At 39.2% G+C, this 8,351-nt stretch overlaps 1 non-coding gene across 1 annotated transcript; it reads left to right on the top strand.

Moving 5' to 3' along the window:
* Window positions 1–7,948: 7,948 nt before the first annotated feature.
* Window positions 7,949–8,056, top strand: LOC112089605. Its single transcript, XR_002901236.1, has one exon. It is a non-coding gene; the product is annotated as a small nucleolar RNA R71 (small nucleolar RNA).
* The last annotated feature ends 295 nt before the right edge of the window (window positions 8,057–8,351 follow it).

Below are 8,351 nucleotides of genomic sequence, written 5' to 3'. Positions count from 1 at the left end.
ACTAGAAAGCAATTAAAAACTAAAAAGCAATTGACAAAAATGCAAGCAAACGAAAGCAAGTAGTAGGCGATTAAACAAGAGGCGATTTGAAGCAAAGAACAAGCGAATGAAAAGCAAACTAAATTGAAGGTTGTAAACAATTAAAGACAAACGTTGGGGCTCAAGGGGTATTCGCAGGGGTTCATGGACTAGGCTATGTCGATTTTAAACAAGTGATAAAGGTAATCAACTACGTATGTTCTAGAACTCGAGGCACGGAAGTATGAATAGCCTACTTCTAAACAACTATCTCTCGCAACCCTGATCAGTAGGTTTCCACTCTGATCCTGGAAGGGAGAAGATGCAATAGCAGAACAAGACTCATCAATATTCACAACTCAACTACAGGTAGGTTTCCACTCCTATACAAGAATTGCTCGTTTCACCCTAGTTCAGACAATCAATGAAAACTTTCGTAACATATCATATCAGATCGGCTTCTAAGTGGCCAGCAGAGAATCACGCAGTAAGATTAAAGGCAAACGAAGAACATCTAGAAGATTAATAATCCTAAATCTATCGATTCATAAGAAAAGACACATAAAATTACCTTTGAACAATCCCTTTAAACCCAACTGGGTAACTACTCAAACATATTGTAACAAAGCATCATAGAGTATTGAAAATGCAGGAAATTAAAGAAAAGAAGGAAGAAAAACGAAGAACGGAGAAGCAGATGGAGGCGCGATGTCTTCCTCCAGCGGCGGCTCCTCCTTCAAGGGTGGCGGCCTCTCTCTCTCTAGGGTTTTGATTTTCACACGAAAATTTAAGTACAGAAAAGAACACACCCTTTAGAATGACCTAAAGGGGGGTATTTATAGCTTCTGGAGTGGTCTTGGACACTTAGGGCTTCCAAAATAATGAAAGGAATTGATATGGGCTTTAATTAAGTCGTCGGGAAAGCGAACGACCAATGTCCACGGTCGCGGTGGCTCTACCCGCGGGAAAATGGGTGTTGGCCGTGGTCCCGGCTCATGCTCTCTTCCGGAACTGCATTTTTCTGTCATTCTTTCATTGGGAGTATCTGAAGATCTAACCGTTGGATTGTCTCCAAACCAAGTGCATTAGAAAGCTGGTTGGATCCTCTATGTTGTCTCAAATTTTGGGAGTGATCAGACGGTGAGAAGATCTTTATCGCTTGTCATACGTCTGACGGTCTGCATTTATCCAAAATTGCTCATTTGTTCCAAATTGCATATCTTTTGCCCAAGTTTCCTGTAAAGTCTTTTGAAACTCTAAAACATTGAAAACAGAGTTAAAAAAACTGCATAAGATACAATTATGATCCATAAAAGTGGTCAAAATACGGTGTTATCAACTCCCCCGAACTTACCTTTTTGTTTGTCCTCAAACAAACTTAAGTCAGGAAAGAAATTTTGAAAATCGCAGGAACTAAACAATATCTCAGTGACCGTCCTTCTAAACCATAACTTATCGTGAAACTTCTATTTGAATCTAGTCTAGAAAATTTTCACCAAAATACAAGCAAACTAGTCTGTTAATCCGTCATGCGAAAAATCTACACACTTAGATCTAACTTCCAGTCAACTAGCTCTCTAAATTCATTAAGTATATTGTGAGTTCTCATAAAAGACATCATTCAGGGTAGACGGCGTTTGGCATTAAGACTATTTAAGTGGTGGAGTTTAAGTGTTTAGGGTTACCTGAAGAATATGGAGGATGCGAGATATTATGCAAAACCGCAAGAGAGAGAAGGACCTGTTGGTGACCGCAGATTTTCAGTCACTTCTTCTTTGCCAAATGTTGTTGCATAATCTTCCTCTTTTGTTGTACACAGCTCTTCCCCAAGACTTAGATCTTTTCCGGGAATCATAAAGATAATCTCCAAAACTCCAAATAATCAAATCAAGCTTGCCTCAAGTATTAAATTTGATCCTCCTAGACTCTATAAGGTTTAAATTTCCTTTCCCTTCTTATTTTTCTTTTCTTTTCTTCTCTTTTTCGGATTTTTTTTTGTTTTTTTTTCGGAAAAAGGAAACAACCTTTTATAGAGAGAGTCTAAGGGACGAAATTGTACCAAGATTATGAAGTTTTTCAGAGGCAAACTGAATTTTTCTCCTTTTGTTGAATTATTCCAATGAAATCGCAGGTCTTCGTCTTCAGTGACTGAGAACCGCGTTGATCCTCTTTCTCTCCGATGTTTTTGCACATATCTGCATATAGAACAATGAAAACAAGAGAGCATGTGGTTTGAAAGAGGTTAGGTTCGGTGGGGAACTAGCTAAAGGTGAACTAGCCATTCAGGATCAACAAAGAATGGTAAAAGGATAAAGGAGTCCTAAATGTATGATTCGTTTCCCTGATCTAACGCTTTAATGAGAAAATTAAGTCAAAATTAAGTCCAGATAAAATGAGCTAGTATATCATGTCAGAAAGAATCTTAATGAATAGAAGTTCTCTGGTGGGATTTCGTAATGCAAGTACTTAACTACCGCCTAGTCTAGGCCTAAATCACAAAAAGAGCAAAAAACGAGGAAATAGCGTAGAAGCACACTGGTCTAATTCATCATAGTATTGTTTATTGTGTTCCTGGTTTGAAAACTTTTTGAAAACGATTTTTGAAAATATTTTATGAAAAACTTTTTGAAAAATTTTATGTGTCCAAAACAAACTCAAAACAGTTTAAATTTCATTAGTAACGGATGAACATCCTCCCCCAGACTTATTTCACACTGTCCCCAGTGTGATAAATCTGGAAAGAATGGTAAAGAAAATAGAAAAGTCGAAATGTTTAAGTGAACTTATCGTGCTGAAGAGTGCTGCTCGTCTTTTTTGTTTGTTCTTCCTTATTGAAAGCTTGAAATTAAATGAAACAGAAACAAAGCAATAGAAATAGAAAATAAAGGTCAAAGGGAAATAGATAAAATACCAAGTGGGTTGCCTCCCACTAAGCGCTTGTTTCAAGTCATTAGCTTGACATTGTTGCTCGATCAGACTTAACCGGGGTCGTGACACTCCTTGATCTCATCATTGGCTGATGATGGATCAATCAAAAACATCACTTCTCTTTCGTCTTCTCTTTCTTCAGCCAGATATGGCTTTACACGCTGTCCATTCACTGTAAATGAGTTTCCGGTTCTGTCCCACAGGACAATGGCTCCGTATGGCTTGACTTCCTTTATCGTGAAGGGTCCTGACCATCTTGAACGTAATTTTCCTAGAAAAAGCTTAAGACGAGAATTGAAAAGGAGAACTTTATCGTTAGGAGCAAAAGTTCTATGAATAATCTTCTTATCATGATATGCTTTAGTCTTCTCCTTGTAGATCTTCGAATTTTGTAGGCATTGTGTCGGATTTCTTCTAACTCGTGAAGTTGAAGTAGTCTTCTTTCTCCAGCTGTTTTCAAGTTCATGTTCATCTCCTTGATAGCCCATTGCGCCTTATACTCGAGTTCTACTGGAATGTGACATGCTTTTCCATAAACTAGGTTGAATGGTGTCGTTCCTAATGGTGTCTTGAATGCTGTTCGATATGCCCATAATGCATCGTCAAGCTTTGTAGACCAATCCTTGCGATGAACTGCAGTTGTTTTCTGCAAAATCGACTTGATTTCTCTGTTTGAGATCTCTACTTGACCGCTGGTTTGGGGATGGTATGGAGAGGCAACTTTATGCGTAACTCCATTCTTTCTAAGAAGATTCTCGAAAACTCTGTTGATAAAATGCGAACCCTCCGTCGCTTATCACAATTCTAGGAACTCCAAAACGCGGGAATATCACAGATTTAAACAGCTTCATAACGAATTTTGCATCATTGGTGGGGCTAGCGACTGCTTCTACCCACTTAGGGACGTAGTCTACTGCTACTAAGATGTATTGGTTCCCAAAAGAAGTAGGAAATGGTCCCATAAAATCTATTCCCCAGACATCGAAAATTTCGACTTCGAGAATAAAATTTTGAGGCATCTCATTCCTTTTGCTTATGTTACCCAGCCTTTGGCATTTATCGCATCGCGATATATAAGCTTGAGTATCTCTGAACAAAGTAGGCCACCAAAACCTGCTTGTAAGATCTTTGAAGCGGTTTTGAAGGTTGCGAAATGTCCTGCATAAGACGAGCTACGGCATCCGAATAAAATTCCTTCCATCTCTTCTTCAGCCACGCATCTTCAGAATAAACCATCAGCACATCTCTAATAGAGATAGGGTTCATCCCAAAAATAATGTCTAACGTCTTTCAGAAACTTTTTCTTCCTATACCCAAAGAATTGTGGTGGTTCTACATCAGCTGCTAGGTAATTTGCTATGTGCCTAAACCATGGGGTGTTGAAAGCATCTGATCGTCACATCAGTTGACGTGGTGGTGTGGTATGGCATTGGTGGGGGTAGTATCTATTGCATAGATGTTTTCTTCAGGCAAACTGTCATTTAAAGGCAATCTTTCTTCAACTCGAATTCGTGAAAGATGGTCTACAACTCCATTATCTGCGCCTTTTCGATCTCGAATTTCGATGTCGAATTTTTGCACAAGGAGGATCCATCTTATCAACCTCGGTTTAGCATCTTTCTTAGCCATTAAATACTTGATTGCAGCATGATAACTATAACCTTAGATCCTACGAGATAAGAACGGAATTTCTCAAATGCAAATACGACAGCTAAGAGTTCTTTCTCTGTTGTTGCATAATTGCATTGAGCTTCGTCTAGAGTTCTGCTTGCGTAGTAGATTACGTGCAGTTTCTTATCTTTTCGTTGGCCAAGCACTGCTCCGACTGCATAGTCACTTGCATCGCACATGATTTAGAATGGGAGTTCCCAATCAGATGCTTGCACGACATGAGCGGAAACAAGGGCTTCTTTGATCATATGAAACGCGGCTAAGCACTCATCATCGAACTCGAAGTTCGTTTCCTTGCAAAGCAAACGCGTAAGAGGTCTAGCTATTTGAGAAAAATCTTTAATGAAGCGCCTATAGAATCCTGCGTGTCCTAAGAAACTACGAATTCCTTTTACGTTTGTGGGAGGTTGTAGGCTGGTCATGGCTTCGATTTTAGCTTTGTCAACTTCAATTCCTTTTCCAGAAATTCTGTGCCCAAGCACGATTCTGTCTCGTACCATGAAGTGACATTTTTCCCAATTTAATACTAAGTGCTTATCTTCACATCTTTGCAGAACTTTACCAAGATTGGCTAAGCATTTTTCAAAAGAAGATCCATAGACAGAGAAATCGTCCATGAATACTTCCATGAAATCTTCGATAAAGTCTGTGAAGATCGACATCATGCACCGCTGGAAGGTAGCAGGTGCATTACATAATCCAAAAGGCATACGTCTGTAAACGAACGTGCCGTATGGACAAGTGAATGTCGTTTTTTCTTGATCCTCCGGGCGAATAGGAATTTGGAAAAATCCGGAGTATCCATCAAGGAAGCAATAGTAGGGGTGATTAGCTAACCTTTCTAGCATTTGATCTATGAAGGGAAGTGGAAAATGATATTTCCTAGTTGCTGCATTCAGTTCCGGTAATCTGCACATACGATGTCCAGTTACTGTTTTTGTAGCGATCATTTCATCTTTATCATTTTTAATGACAGTGACTCCTCCTTTCTTCGGAACAACATGAACTGGGCTAACCCAAGTGCTATCTGAGATAGGAAATATTATTCCAGCTTCTAAAAGCTTCATAATCTCCTTCTTGACAACATCCATGAGATTAGGGTTCAGTCTCCTTTGACTTTCGATTGAGTTTTTAGCATTATCCTCTAGATTTATCTTGTGCATACAAAGATCTGGAGAGATTCCAGGTATGTCATCAAGTGAATATCCTAAGGCTTTTCTATGCTTTCTCAGCTCAGTCAACAGCATTGTGGTTTCTTCTTCCGTCAAACCAGAGTTTATTTTGACAGGATAAGTAGAATTTGGTCCAAGGAATGCATACTTAAGTCCGACGGGAAGAGGTTTAAGCTCGACTTTAGGGGCTTTAAGCTCGCTCCAAGGATCGTTAATTGCTGCAGCAGTGTCTTTAGGAGGTGTAGGAATGTTTGTTTGGTCCTTAAGATCTAGATAGTTTAGAGGGTTCCTATAAGTGTCGGATTTATCAAGCATACGTACGCACTCACTTGAAATTTCTTCAAGAAAATTGCGTTCATCTTTTGCGGGTTAAAGCGTGACACTTAAAGGGTCGTCTAGAAGCAGATCTTCATAGATTTCCTCAATAATTCCGTCTAACTCATCAACCTAACAAATTTTGCCATCCAGAGTCGCTTTATCAAAACTTTTGTTCATGTCAAACTGCATAACTAGACCGGCTAGATGAAGGTCAATTTTTCCTTCAGGAACATTGATTATGGCTCCGGCTGTGGATAGGAATGGTCGTCCAAGAATAAGTGGATCCTTAGGTTCTCTTTCTAGTTCTAGAACTACGAAATCAGTTGGTATGGAACATTTTTCGATTTCTACAAAGAACATCTATTAGGATACCTACAGGTTGTCTAACAGAACGATCAGCTAATACTAAGGAAATTTTAGTGGGCTGGGAAGTGTGGTGTCCTAAACGTTTTGCTACAGAAAGAGGCATCATGTTTATGCTAGATCCTAAATCACAGAGAGCACGCTCAAAAGCTACATCATTGATGGTGCAGGAAAATACGAAGCTTCCAGGATCGTTTTTCTTTTAAGGGATTCGGCTTTGTAGGATAGAACTACATTCATGGGTTATCATCATAACGCCTTCTTCAAGAGTTAAAGAATTTTTTAAAATACCCTTCATGTATTTTCTTAAAGCGGGAATCATAGCACAAGCTTCCACGAAAAGTAATCTCACATTTAACTGATCGATTAGCTCTTTAAGCTTAGCTTTTTCTTTCTCTTTCTTAGGGGCTCTTAAGGCTCTAGGATATGGAGGTTTAGGTTTATAGACACAAGTTGGTGGAGGTGGAATCGGGTCTTCTCCAAGGATTTCCCGGGATGAATCTTCTCTTACTTCTTCTCCATCCTTCTCTCCTACCACTTCTTTTTCAACATCTTCAATCGTGATTCTTTCTCTTTCTTTTTCCTTACCCTTTTCCTCATATTTGGGATCTTTAGGAAATTCAGGCTCTTTGTAAGCTAATCCATTCCTAAGTGTGATAGCTTTCAGATCATCGGAGGGATCTGCTTCACTTGAGCTTTCGAAAGATTTTTCACTTGGCTCCTCCTCAGAATTTTCTATGTTTCTAGAATTAGTTTTGATCATCAGGATAAAAAGGGTGGAAAATTTTTCATTAAAATCCTCTTGCATCGTTTTTATTTCAGATCTGAGATCACTAATCTCTTGAGACCTAGATTTGTCAAGCTCTAGAATTCTTTTGTTTAGGTTTTCAGCTTCAGAAGAGGGAAAACTAGGATATGAAACATGATTAGATTGAATAGCCAAGATAGGTCTGGAAGATGGTTTCCAGTCAAGCTCGGAAGACAGTTTCCCGCGGTCAGAAGGCTCGCGACCGCGGTGAAACAGGTCTTGGCCGCGGTCAGCATCATCACGACCGCGGTGAAAGCTTGGTTTGCCGCGGTCCGGATGAATGGACCCGCGGTGATCAGAAACGAATGGAAAATCTTGAATTTGGTAGACTTCTGCAGTGTTAACCATCCCTTGATCATAAGAATCCATTGGGTTGTCCCAACCATCAAAGTTACACGTATTGTGTACCTTATTTGGTTGTTGCAATCCAAGATGACTCATTATGTGATGGAGAGACTTTATAACTTCTGAAATTTCTTCTTTCTTTTCAGGAAGTGCAGAATTACCAAAGGTTACTTGATTACGGATGCTGTTTGCAAATTTTTTAATGAAAACGTGAGCATCTTCTACAGATCTAGTTGAGAAATCTCCATTACTTGATGTGTCGAAAGAGTGTCGTAACTCTGAAGTTATACCGCGATAGAATATACCCAGCAGGTATTCCTTGGTATATCCATGGTGTGGACAATTTCTTTGGTATTCCCTAAATCTTTCCCAAGTATCTAAAAGATCTTCATCTTCTTTTTGTTTATAAGTTCTTATCTTGTTTCTTAAGAGATTTGAACGATTTCTAGTGTAAAAACGATTTAGGAAAGCAGTTCTACACGCTGCCCACGTTTTTAGTGAAGCAGGTGGCAAAGATTTTAGCCATTTGCTGGCATTATCTCTAAGAGAGAACGGGAAAAGACTACACTTGTGGTAATTCCCATTTGCTGTAATGGTTGCACATAATTCTTCAAACGTCTCGATATGGTCTATCGGGTGTTCGGAATTGTAACCATGAAATTGATTTTGTTGAACTAAATGGATATATGGTACCTTAATTTCGGTTTTGCCATCCTCTGGTAAGGCTG

Source organism: Eutrema salsugineum, unplaced genomic scaffold (genome assembly GCF_000478725.1).
Source record: "Eutrema salsugineum unplaced genomic scaffold, Eutsalg1_0 scaffold_12, whole genome shotgun sequence".
NCBI classification, from domain to species: domain Eukaryota; kingdom Viridiplantae; phylum Streptophyta; class Magnoliopsida; order Brassicales; family Brassicaceae; genus Eutrema; species Eutrema salsugineum.
This window is presented reverse-complemented; position numbering and strand designations above follow the sequence as displayed.